This window comes from Nycticebus coucang, chromosome 3 (assembly GCF_027406575.1).
Source record: "Nycticebus coucang isolate mNycCou1 chromosome 3, mNycCou1.pri, whole genome shotgun sequence".
Lineage (NCBI taxonomy): Eukaryota > Metazoa > Chordata > Mammalia > Primates > Lorisidae > Nycticebus > Nycticebus coucang.
The window spans coordinates 128,242,486-128,256,769 of NC_069782.1; the positions used below are offsets into that span (position 1 = coordinate 128,242,486).

The following is a 14,284-nucleotide window of genomic DNA, read 5'->3' on the forward strand; positions in this document are numbered from 1 at the left end:
AGTCTTCAGCCTCCTCCACCCCACATCATCTACAGCACCAACTGGGCAATGTCATTGATTCTGTTCTGCAGAGATGTTATAAGCCAATTACACATGAGCACTTTCCACAAGGAACAGAAATTGATATGAGATTATTTTTTAAGCAAATGTTTAAAATGCAAGCGAGAGGTAGATAAGATATTGAATATCACCTGGGGATTTGAGACTAGTAAATCTTCCTTCTTAATCATTCTACTTTATATCGCCTTTCTCATTGAAGAAATAAACTTCTTGTGCCTTCTTGCAAAAAAAAAAAAAAAAAAACCTATTCTGGTTATTTAGATTTCATATCTTTGTCATTAAATGTATTTTAATTTAAGAGTAAATAATGTGATAATGCCTATGCCTAGACATATACTAGTTGGAAACTAAAACAACAGAAAAATAAACATAAAATCATCCAAGCAAGAAAAGAAATTATATAAATTTAAACAAAAGTTGTATTAATTCTCAACAATACCAAATGCAAGACAACTGAGAATTACAGAATTTTAGGGAAAATGATGGTGATCACAAATTTTTATTCCAAGTGAAGGTGTCATTCATATACAAAGAAAACAGAAAGACAGTCTCAGTCATAAGCTGAATGGACTCCAAACAAGGCTATTCAGAAGGACATGTCTCTCTCTGGCCTAGTCCTGCAAGTTTGTCAAAATGGTTTATGCTCACCCTATTAATTTAAGCTTTGGTGAGTTACTCTCCTTTTCTTCCCTTAAACCTTGAGGCAAAGTACTATTTGCACCCATGCCTCAGGCATGTCCTCAGTAAATTTAACCACTTACTTTTCTTATGAAACCCTTGTATGTCCTACTGGTTCTTACGTGTTTTTATTAGTCCCTTCTTTTTCATTTCATAACACAATTTACTCTTCTACTCTTTCATTTCTACTGCTTGGTTAAGTACTGTTTTTCTCACCATAATGTTACCACTTTAAACATCACTACTATTTTCATTATGACAAGAAAAGGGGATGCCTAGGTTGCTTTAGCAAGCAACCCTGCCAAGCAGACTCCACCATACATATCTTAATTGTTATACTGAAAAAGATACGACCAAAAAGGTTCCTTTGTGAGACTTATCACTTTCATGGTTTCCACTATTGTTTTACTTGTATCTGCATCACTGGCTATATCTGCCTTAACTGAGTCCGTTCAAACTGCTCATTTTGTTGATAACATGATGGCTAACAGCACCCAAGAACTCATGAAACAAGCTAAAATTGACAATCAGGTCATGCAAAGACTTGGTGTCCTTGAGGCAGCTGTTGAATGGCTTGGCAACAATGAGTCTTAAAAGAAGGACTGCTCTCCAATATGACTTTAACAACACCAATATTTGTGTTACAGCAGTTCTTTACAACAGTTTCCTGCATCTCTGGGAACTGGTTAAGAATCACCTACATAGTTCCTTTAATGACACTATGGCTCAAGACATAGCTGATTTATCTAACCAGCTACATGAATAGGCTATTGCCACTCAAACCACCCACCAACATTCTGTGTTTGACACTTTGGAAAAAGATTTTCAGTGTTATCTACTTCTCATTGGTTTTCAGGACTGAATGTTAAAATGGGAGCATTGGTGTCTTTGTGATCTTTTTCTTCATTATTTTTATCTCACTTGGACAATGGATGTGTCACCTGACTCAAAGGTAGAAGAAACAAAATGAGATGTTTGCTTAGGTCCACATGATCATGTTGAAAAACAAGAAAGGAGAAGATGTAGAAGAAATTGTGCCTGATCCCCCATACTAAAATTTTTTTATTTAAACTTGTTTTCTGCATACCCTGACCTTTAGCATACACTTGTTTCCTGCCTAAAGAGACCTGCAGAGTTACAAGAATGATATGTGAGCAGCATACGTGCTATGACAATACCAGGCCAAAAGGATCAAAACAAACAAACAAACAAACAAAAAGATTCTCTAGTCTCCAAAGGTCACTTGATAATAGGAGGCAAGGACTTGCTTAAGTTTGTGGTTTTGCAAAAATAAGTTGGAGACATATTGTCTGCTGTTTTCCGCATCCCACTTTTTACTGATTTTTTTAATAAATAATTTTCAACCATTTATTCCTGCTTTATGATAATAATTATGGACCCAAGGTTTGCTCAGAAGGACTCCATCAGAGCTCCTCAGTCCTCTAAACACATAATCTATGTCAAGTCTCTTCATTCCTTGCGCTGAACTCCTTCAGGGAGGAGGGGGACATGAAGTTTTAAGAAACAGATCTAAGAAAAGGAATGACGTTCTTTCTAATCCTTCAGTGTACCCACACAAATTTATACACACCTGCACATATGCCCACATACACACCTGTTTCAGAGATGAAAATTGGAGACATCATATCAGCAAGATGACAAAATAGGAGATCCCAGGCTTTGCAACTCCCCACATACAGTTAAAGTAACAATTATCCACAGATAAGAATACCTTTGTGAAAACCCCAAAACTTAGCAGTAAGCCTGAGATACTTGCATGTAGCTCATAATACATAAAACAACATTAGAAGGGTAAGAAAAATGGTCTTACTTTGACCATGTGGCATTCTAAATCAATACAATGTCACATAGAGAGATTTCCCAGGGCTCAAGTTTTCTACAATGGGCAAAGAGAACTGGAGGCAGACATTCAGCTTCCCTAGCATTCCAAGATGCTTGCCTGAAATCTCACTCTGGTCCCATCTCATGTGGAATACAGGGGGTAATGGCAAAGCTATACCACCTAAGTGGTAGAAACAAAGCCACAAGTCAAAGCTCACATTAACCAGCATACAGATCCTGGTGGTAGCTCTGTGTATCTGCCAGCAGTAGCACCCGAATAAATAACAGTTAATAGCACAGCCCACCCATAAAGTTCAGCTAGTTTCTCCCAGAAGTGGTGGCAAGTTCTACCTGGCTTGAATCTATAAATGGCTAACCTCCAGATCTAGCCACTCACCCTACCCTAAGACCCAACTAGGGAGAAAGATTATTGAAATATAATAGCAGGAGGGAACTTCAATATCTAACTTTCAACAATGATCAGATCATTCAGACTGAAAATTAATAAGGAAATGTTGAACTTGAAATATACTTTAAACTAAATGGACATACATAGAACATTCCAGCCAAAATCAATAGAACACACATTCTTCTCAAGCACATGTGAACATTCCCCAGGATAGATCAAATATTAGGCTACAAAGCAAGTCAAAATAAATTTAAGAAAATTGAAAGCATATCAATTATCCTTTCTAACCAAAATGGCATGAAACTAGAAATCAATAACAGGTGAAATCTTGAAAAATTCACAAATATGTGGAAATTAAAAACATGCTCCTGAACAAGTGTATTAGTAAGACTTCCCCAGAGACGCTTGGCACCCATAGCACAGCAATTAGGGTGCCAGCCACATACACCAGGGCTAGCAGGTTCAAACCCAGCCCTGGCCTGCTAAATACAATGACAACTGCAACAAAAAAAAGCCAGGTGTTGTGGCAGGTGCCTGTAGTCCCAGCTACTTGGAAGGCTGAAGCAAGAGAATCACTTAAGCCCATGAGTTTAAGGTTGCTGTGAGCTATGACGCCATAGCACTCAGTATCAAGGGTGACAGCTTGAGACTCTGTCTTAAAAAAAAATTCCCCAGAGAGACATAAGGAATAGGATGGATGGATGGATGGATGGATGGGTGGAAAGGCAGACAGACAGACATATAGATAGATTAGAAGAGATTTATTAGGGTAATTTGGCTCATGAAATGATGGAGGCTGGGAAGTCCCAGAACAGACCATCTGCAAGCTGGAGTTTCTGGAATGCCTATAGCGTGACTCAGTTCAAGTCTAAAATCCTTAGAACCAGGGAAGCTGGTGATGTAATTCTTAGTCTAAGGCCAAGGACCTGAAAACCTAAAAGGGATGCTGGCGTTAGTTCTGGGGTCCAAAGGCCAGAGGGTTTAAGTTCTGATGTCAGGGAAAAAGTATCTCAGCTCCATAGGAGAGAGAGAGAAGGGGAGAGAGAAACAGAATGGGGGGTGGGAGGAGAATATGAATGAATGACCTTTTTTTGCCTTTTTTGTTCTATCTGGAGTTACAGCTGACTAGATGGTGCTTGCCTGGATGAAGGGCAAATCTTCCCCACTCTGCCCCTACCAATCTCCTCTGGAAACACCCTCACATGCACATGCAGAAGTAGTTCAATTCTCTAGCTATTCCTTAATCCAGTCAAGTTTACATCCTAAAATTAACCATAACAACCACCCCGGGTCAAAGAAGAAATCAAAAGGGAGGTAAAAAAATATCTAAAGTCTAACAAAAATGAATGCACAGCATACCAAAATATATGGGATGTAGCAAAAGCAATTCTAAGAAGGAAATTTAGAATAATAAATGCCACATTAAAAAAAGAAGAAAGATCTCAACCTAATGTTATACTTCAAGGAACTAGAAAAAGAAGAAAAAAAAAAAACAAAGTTAACAGCCGTAAAGAAATAACCAAGATTAGAACATAAATAAATGAAGTAGATACTAGAAAAACAGTAGAAAAAGTCAATAAAAACAAGAGCTGGCTTTTTGAAAAGATAAACAAAATTGGCAAGCCCTTACCTAAACTAAAAAAAGAGAAGACACAAATAAATAAAATTATAAATTAAAGTGGAGAAATCACAAGTACTATCATAAAAATACAAAAGATCATAAGAGATTAAACAATTATATACCAACAAATTATATAACCCAGAAAAATGAACAAATTCCTAGAAACGTAAAACTTACCAAGACTGACTCTTAAAAAATAGAAAATCTGCTCAAATCAATAATGAGTAAAGAGATCAAATCAGTATTTTAAAAATTTCTATCAACAAAAAGCCACAGCTTTCAATATACCTAATAAATGTCAATGCAAAAATCCTCAACAAAATACGGTAATAACAAAGCAAATTCAATAGCACAAGAAAGGAATCATTCAGCCATATATGTCCATAATCCCAGAGACTCAAGAAACTGAGGCAAAAGGACACTCCAGGAGTCAGGGTCAGCCTAGGCAACATAGTGAGACCCTGTCTCCAGATAAAAAAGACCCATGAATAAATTAAAAAAAAAAAGAATCATTTGCCATGATCAAGTGGGATTCATCCCAGGGATACAAAGATGATTCTACACATGCAAGTCTATAAATGTGATACAACACATTAACAGAATAAAAGACAAAAACTATATGACCACTTCATTAAATAGAAATAAATTTTTTGACAAAACTCAGCATTCTTTCATGATAAAAAACTCTCAAGAGATTAGGTAGAGAAAGAATGTACTTCAGCACAGTAAAAGCCACATATGACAAGCCAACAGCTAACAAACTCAATGGTGAAAAGTTGAAAGCTTACCCCCTGAGATTAAGAACAAAACAAGGATGCCTACTCCTAGTAACTCTATTCAACATAGTATTAGAAATCATTGCCTAAGTAATTAGCAAAGAGAAAAATAAAAGGAAGAAGTAAAATCATGACTGGTTGCTGATGACATCATCTTACATAGAGAAAACCTTAAAGACTGAATCAAAAAACTGTCAAAATTAATAAACACTTACAGTAAAATTGAAGGATACAAAATCAGCACAGAAAACAACAAACTATAAAAAATAAGGAAACAATCCTTGTACACTAGCTACAAAAAATAAAACACTTAGAAATAAATCTAACCAAGGAAGTGAAAGATCTATATACAAAATTTTGATTTAAAAGATTAAATGAGGGGCAGCACCTGTGGCTCAAGGAGTAGGACACTGGCCCCATATGCTGAGAGTGGTAGGTTCGAACCCAGCCCCGGCCAAAAAACTGCAAAAAAAAAAAAAAAAGAAAAGATTAAATGAGACACAAATATATAGAAAGATATTCCATGTTCACAGATTTGAAGAATTAATATTGTTAAAATGTCCACACTACTCAAAGGCATCTATAGATTCAATTCAATCCCTATAAAAATTCCAATGACATTCTTTACAGGAAGAGAAAAACAATCCCTAATACTTATAGAACCATAAAATATCTCTGAATAGCAAAGGCAAAATTGAGTGAAAAAGCTAGTGGCATCACGCTACCAGACTTTAAATCATATTATGAATCTATGGGCAATTAAAATAGCATGCTATTGGCATAAAAAATAACCACATCAATAATTGGAATGGAATAGAAAGCCCAAAACAAACCCATGCATTTATAATTTTCAACAAAGGTGCTAAGAATATACAATGTGAAGAGAATAGTTCCTTCAATAAAGTGTTGGGTAAATAGGATATCCACAAGCAAAATTGTAAAACTACTAGAAAAAAACCTAGGAGAAAAAACAATGCAACATTAATCTGAGCAATGAATTTTTGAATTTGATCCAAAAGCACAGGCAACAAAAACAAAAATGCAAATGGGATTATATCAAAATTCCTAGCTTCTATACAGCAAATGAAACAATCAACAGAGTGAAGAGATTCAGAGAAAAATATTTGTAAGCCATACATCTGATAAGAAGTTAATATTCAAAATACCTAAGGAACTCAAACAACTCAATAGCAAGAAACAAACAACCTATTAATAAATGGGGAAAGGCCCTGACTAGACATTTCTCAAAAGAAGACATAAACATGACCAACGGGTACACACAATGGTGCTTAATATTACATTAGAGAAATGTAAATTGAAAACATAATGAGATACCACCTCATACCTGTTAGAATGGCTATTACCAAGAAAATGAAAGATAGTAAGTATTGGTCAGGATGTGGATAAAAGGAAGCCCTTAGGTACTATACTGTTACATTATGGAAAACAGAATGTATATTCCTCTATAAACTAAAGATAGAACTACCATGTGATCCAGCAATACTACTTCTGATTATATATACAAACTGTTTGAAATCAGTATATCAAACAGATATCTCCTCCCCCATTTTTATTGCAGCATTATTCACAAAAGCCAAGTATGGAATCAATCCAATGTCCATCAGTCAATGAATGGATAAAGAAAAAATGTGGTATATATACACAATGGGTATGATTGAGCTTTATAAAAGAATTATGTCATTTGTGACACCATGGATGAAACTATAGGGCAGTATTTTAAGTGAAATAAGCCAGACCTAGAAAAACACCTCATGTTCTCACTTATATGTAGAATCTAAAACAATTAAATTCACAAGACTGATGAAGACTGGATAGGGGGTGAGGGGAGAATGAAGAGTCTAAGGGTGTGATGCTTCAGTTGACGGGAGGAATAAATAATAATTATTTGAGGTTTGGACCCACCTGAAGCCTCTCAAGACAGAAAAAAAAAAAAAAACACCAATAAGCTTTTAGGCCTTGCCACTGTACAATGGAAATAACTCCAGCTTGTCATCAAGGAAACAGCCAGGACCAATCCAGAAGAAATCACTTCTTTGGTAGCCCCATCAAGGTCATTCAAGTCAGTAAGACTGACCTTTCCCAACATTAACCAAGGATTCTAATCAAGCTGACATGGAAATGAACTTATTTTGTCCAGCTGGCTTCAAAAACACATGCATGAATTCTTTCTTGCTCACCCTCATGCTAGCCTTTCCCTCCCTCTCTTCCTGTTTCTTTTCTCTTTCACACATGTAGAAATAGTCACGTCGTCATATGAGACAAGTGAACACTGAATCTTATGGGTGAAAAACAGATGTTTTCCAATTTTCCTTCACAAAACCATATTTTATATCAGGTTCTTGTATAGATTTATAGCCAATGAAGAGATGTTACTACATTAGCTCATGGAGCAGGATGATAAAAACTGGAAAGGAAGAGTCAGACAAGGCAAAGAGAAGCTATCCAGAAGGCTGCAATTGGAGAAGCATGACAAATGGGCAGCACAGTTTCAGAGGGTTCCGGCAGAAAGGCAGATTGCCTGACTGGGAGAGATTCTCCACAGCTGGAGCATCGCACACACCATCTGGAATTTTTTAAATTTGCTTTCCCCAGGTGATCTGATTCTCAGAGTGCCAGTAGAGATGAGAAAAAGGGGGGATTGTATAGCTCAGAAGAACTTAAAATGCTCCCCAAATTAGTTAATGAAATCTTGTTTGAATCAGTGTCAGCTTCTCCTTCAAATTGAGCCTCTGGTTTTGTGTTGTTATTTCCTCATAAAGAATTCAATGTTTGGAGTTTAACCCCTAAATGTTTTCCATACTGTGGAACAAAACAGGATTCCCAGTACAGTGGTCAAAATGGCACTCAAACTGTTAGATCTGGCCCAAATTTCCCAATACAGGCCAACTAAGCTTCATTTTCAGTCTCAGCCCTCTTGACTAGTTTTAGCACTACCTTTAGCTGTTGCCAAATGAAGACTCTGTATACTGAGATCCTCAGTTCTTTCCCAGATAGTTCAAACTCCAGATTTAAAGTAATAAAGGAAAATATAATTTTAAAAATTAGAAACAACCACAAACTCTCCTAATAATGAAAGACTTTGAATTTCTTTCTTTCACAAACATATAATATGTTTGTGAATATGTGGGTACAGACAGGCAAGGATGTTTGAAGGAGACATGAGAAGCTAGCTTATTTTAGAATAGGATGACAAGGGAAGAAATAAAAGGTAGCAGGAAAAGAATTCTGTCTCGGTCTTCCCCCATGTCTTTTTGGAGGAGGAGCCTCTTCTCTTTTTCTGTAAAAGACCAGATAGTAATTATTTTAGGCTTTGTGGGCCATATGGGCTATGTTACAACTACTCAACTCCATCACTGTAGCATAAAAGCAACCATAGACAATATGTAAACAAATGAGCATGGCTGTGTTCCAATTTATGAATACTGAAATTTGGATTTCATATACTTTTCACATCATGAAATATTATCCTTCCTTTGATTTTTTTTTCAAACATTTAAAAATGTTAAAACCATTCTTAGTCTGCAGACTAAACAGATAGCAGGCCATATATGGCCCATGGGCCATAGTTTACCAATCCTATTTTATACCCATAAAGACCATTATCTACATTTCAGTTCCAGAATTGCACAGCAGATATAGCAACAGTCTCATGTAGTGCTTACTCCTTATGAGTAGATTTTTTTAAAAGCTGAAGTGTTCCATTATATGGGATACTGTGGTGAACTTTTCATTCTCAGGATCATCAGATGCCTAGCAGTCTAAAGAAATATATATCTAAAATAAATTCCCTCCCCATTTTTAAACTGTCAAGAATTTTCTACTTGCCTGTTCTTTTTATATATTTCATTTCATTCTCATGGGCACAAAGAAGGGTAGTTTCTTAGTGATCACAAATATTTTCAAGCATCTACTAGTGCTATCCTTTGGTGATGATAAAGGCTAATACAGACATCAGTACTTTTCTCTCTCTTTTTAAATGAAAACAACTACATTTCCATCCAAATAAATTAATATCTCTACATTAGTAAACTTATTTTCTGGAAACAACAAAGTCATGTGTCATTTTGAAAGAAGAAAAAGAGTTGGATGGAAAAAAATACAATAAGAAGAGCAGTTTAAAACTTAGAACTATGTTTTGACAAGCACCTTTCACAGAGTTTTCAATGAAGGGCCTATACCTAGATAAAGGCACTGGGCCAGGAGCTGGTACTACAGCTTTGATCCAGACCTTAAAAACTACAATCTAGTTGCAGATCAGTGGTTCTCAACCTTTCTAATGCTGCAGCCCTTTAATACAGTTCTTGCAAGTTATGACCCACAGGTTGAGAACCGCTGTAGATGCATAAGAGACACATAAAAGAGTAATATAATTATCCTAAACACTTCATATAATTCAACATATCTGAAAATTTATGACAATATGGAATACCATAAAGAAAAATAAAAGCTTAGAGAAATTGTATGAGGGAAAATCTCAACTCTCAACAATATAGTGAAAAAAAATACTTCTTGCCTAACAAGAACAAAATTAGAAAAGTGCCATAAAAATCAATAATATAATGCAACCCCTCACTTCCTCATAATAAAAAAGAAAACAACGAAACTCATGGATAAAAGACAGGAATCATTCAAAAAGAAAGACAAGTATTACAAAGATAGCAAAATATGGAAAATAAACCACAGAAAAACACAATAAAAAGATAATGTGGGCATGAAAGAATGTCCTTGAGGCATATATTAAGGTAAATAATTTTATGTGTAGATTCAACCATGTTATTAAAAAGTTTAAGTTTCTAATGCTTAAATTTTTATAAAAAATAGGTAACACTAAAGAACTAAAGGTAAATAAGTATCTGTTAACAGGCACAGATGACAATTAATCTAAGAAGGCTTAGAACTGGGGTGATGGTTTACAGAAGAGGTAAACTGGGATGGCTCTCTGCATAGTCCTGCAGAGAAAAAAATCCGGATGTTGAGAGGAAGGGGTGACACACCAAATACAGAGTAATAATGGCAGGAGGAACTTATGAAGGAAGGAAACCTGCCTTCCCTGGCAAAGGGAATCCATCAAATTGGAAAAGAATCCCAAAAAAGCCCAGATAGCATGAAATCAAACTGAACAGCCAGGCAAAATAGAACTCCAAGATAGTCCAACATCTCCTCTATGTAATCTACCTGCAGCATTAGAATCAGAAAGTTCCAATGAGATTATTTGATATTATGCATTAATTCCATAGATAAATTTTCAATCCAGACAAGAGAACTAATTTACGCAAGGTCACATAATGAGTTGCAGCAGTTCTCAGACTCTAGTGCCCCATCTCCCACATGGCCCAGAATGCTGTGCGTTACAACAAAATGTCCCTGTACTAATACCTCAAGTGATATGTATGTATTCCTGTTACACTCTCAGAAATTTCTGAAAAGTGACCTTTCAATATCTGATTTTATAATGATAGATTTATTTAGAAGACAAAATAGGTAGGGTTTGGTTTTGATCAGTATAGCAGGTTAGTTAATATATGTTTAATAGTTTCTGGCATTACACATATCTATGCTTAAATTTCAGCATTGCCATTACTGATTGTAATGGCACTTACTTATTTTATCTTTCTAAATTCTAAATTTTCTATCTGTAAAATAAAGATATTAATAGTATCTAACAAAAGAAAGACTTTCATAAAGACTAAGTAACATTTTACATGTAAATATGTAGTACATATCCTGGAATATAATAAACACTCAATAAATGTTAGCCATTGTTAAAGGAAATATTCACCCTCTGCCATATTTTCACCTAAGAGGGACAGTATAGCACAGTATAGTAGTTAAGACAATTAAGAGCATAGACTATGGAACCACCTTCTCTACCACTTACTGGCTGTGTGAGCATGGGCAAATTACAAAAGCTCTCTGCATCTCACGTTCCCTACCTGTAAGTAGAGTTGTTACAAGGATTAAATAAGATATTATACATAAAGAGCTTACAAATAAAAGGGTTTGTTAATAGAAATAAACTTACAAGTAAGAAATTTCCATCTACTGAGAAGCATTAGGGAGAAAATATTGGCTTTTCCCCATAGTTGGGAATCAGACAGTGATTGTACGTGACTATAGTAAGCTTGTGGTAGTGGTAAGGAGGACAGGGGGGCACAGGGAGGGAGAAATGGGTAGGGAAAGCAACTGCTCCAAGACTTCTATCAATTTGCCTCAAAAATCTCTACTAAGAGGTTTTCTATTCAGTTAGCCAGAATTGTTTTTTGCTGCTTATATGTTAGAATCGTAATCAATATAACATTCTAAGGTAGTACTTTATTTTATAATAGGGCTAAACTATACACAATGTTCTGTACCTTGTTCTTCTTATTTGACGATAACTCCTTTATGCTTTCCTTTCAAGATTTCAGATTGGCTAGGAGGTACATGCCAATTTCTTTCAGTCTCCCTGCTCTTCTCCAACTCCAGGGGATAGAATGATTAAGAAGAATTTATGACTTTAATTCATGCTGAGAGAGTAAACAGTCTTTAACTAGTTCTTTCCAGTCAGACAGAAGAATAAAATGTACCAGTCTCCCAAATTTTTCCTTCTTGTTCACGGATATTTGGTATCCAGTAGCTAAATCCGCAACATTTTAAGGGCACTTTAAAATAGTGTTTTTCTGTTGCATTTTTCCCAAATCTCTACAACTCTATTATAGAAGGCCTAAGAGACCAGTGTCAGCACCAGGCCTTCACCAGGGCCAAAGCCTTAGGTCTGGAACCAGGAGATTCACTGAGATTAGAGCCAGTAATCTGTCCATAGGCACAGCCAGTGACCAGAGCCAGAAATCACAAAATAAGCAAAGTTAATATCCAAGATCTGAGCCAAGAACCATAAAACAAAGTTGGCAGGGAGAGGCAAGGAAGGGAAATGGGTGTCAAATTCAAGCCAAAGAAGTTACAAACACCTCATATCACCAGAACCATCTAGAGGCCATTGCAAAACTATTACTGCTGCTTTTAGGTATAGCCTCCTTAAAGACTATTAACCAATGGCTGGGCTTTGAGGAGCAATCAGTCTGGAAGGGAAAGGGTGGTACAAAAGCCTTCTTTGATCTGTGGCTCCCTAACCTATTCATCTACACCATAGAGTTTCCCTTGTCACAGTGTGCATTACTAGCAGTATAGGCCTAGATGTGCCCTTCTTCCTTGGATAAGTCACTGAAGCTCTATGAACCTCAGTTAGCTTATCTGTAAGATTATGATAGGAATTCTTATCTTCATAGATTTGTTTTCTGAATTACATGAGAACACATATGAAAAATCTTAAGAGATTTGAAAAAAATGGATTTTTTGGAAGATATACTATAAACAAAATTAAAAGATAAATGTTAGACTGAGAGAAAATATTTGTAACAAATATTTAACAAAATATTAATATTCTTAATAATCCAAAACTTAACAAATTATTATGAAGAATAGAGCTAAGCAGAGAGGCTCACACCTGTGATTCCAACTATTTCGGAGGCTGGGGTGGGAGGATAGCTTGAGGCCAGGAGTTAGAGACTATCCTGGACAACATAACAAACCCCTGCGTCTAAAAAAATGAAAAAGAGAATTAGCTGGGCACAGTGGAAAATGCCTGTAGCTCTAGCTACTCAAGAGGCTGAGGCAGAAGGATACAAAACCCAAGAGCTATAGGCTGCAATGAGCTATAATCATGCCATTGCACTCCAGCCTGTACAACAGAGCAAGACACCATCTCTTATATATATACATACATACTTTTAAAAAAAGAAAAATTGACAATGGCATACATAGGCTATTTGCAGAAGAAATACAACATACTCAATCTCATTAGAGATCAGGGGAAAAAAAGATTAATAATACCCAATGTTGGCAAGCATTTGGGGAAAAGGATACTAAATTTCATAGTTGGAGGGAGTATAAACCATTAAGTAGGCAATTTACTTGTAACATTTAAAATGTGAATAATCTTTATCAATTTTACTACTAGTAAACTATCAATCAGAAATACTATCACAATTTCATAAAAGCACATGTACAAAGATATAGATAAAAATAATTATTAAATAAATTAATGATGAATAAATGTGAGCTTATATTTAGACATTCTGTATTTATACATTTGTTACATATGTTATATATATACATACATAAATATGTTTATATATGAATAAGAAAAGGTCTGGAAAATAGAGACGGATCTGTTAATTGTATTTATTCCAGAAAAGTAGGATTAGAGAACATGGGTGGAGAGTGTGGGGGAATCTTATACTTCATATATATTTTTTACATGTATGCATTATACAGCTGCAATTTTCTCCAACCAACATGAACTTCTTTCATAGTTTTTAAAGAAAAAAAGATAGTCTTGCACATTATGAAACAAAGTACAAATGTTATTATTCTAAAGTTATATTTTGTAAACCAAAAGAAACTTAAAGTGATACACAAACATGAAGTATTATTATTATAAGAATTTCTTACTCAAAATTATTTTAGAGTAAAGAAAACCAAAAGGAAATGTTGCATAAAGCACTCCTTATGCATAAGAATGTGTTAAGTCTGGATTTTAATTATAGAATTATATCTCTCCTTAGAAAGAATATAGAGAAAGTTTTCTTCTTTTCCTGTTTCTGCTATTAATCTCATGCTTAAAGCTTATTACAGACATTAGTACTTTTCCTAGAACCTGAAGCCATCCTAATCTACTTGTCTTCTAAAGTAATTATACCAAACTTAAATTTCCTTCTTTTAATCTTTCCATTTCCTCAGTTTGTCAGATCATTTTAAATCTGAACATGTTTCTCCCTGGTAAAAGGTCACTAGCTTATTTTGTGACGTCACCAAATTAACAATATATTCTTTTTCTTC

At 35.3% G+C, this 14,284-nt stretch overlaps 1 protein-coding gene across 1 annotated transcript in view; it reads right to left on the minus strand.

Annotated features, from left to right (window-relative positions):
• Positions 1-14,284, minus strand: part of HPSE2 (heparanase 2 (inactive)) — an 841,015-nt gene that overhangs the window by 655,291 nt on the left and 171,440 nt on the right. The window lies entirely within an intron of this gene.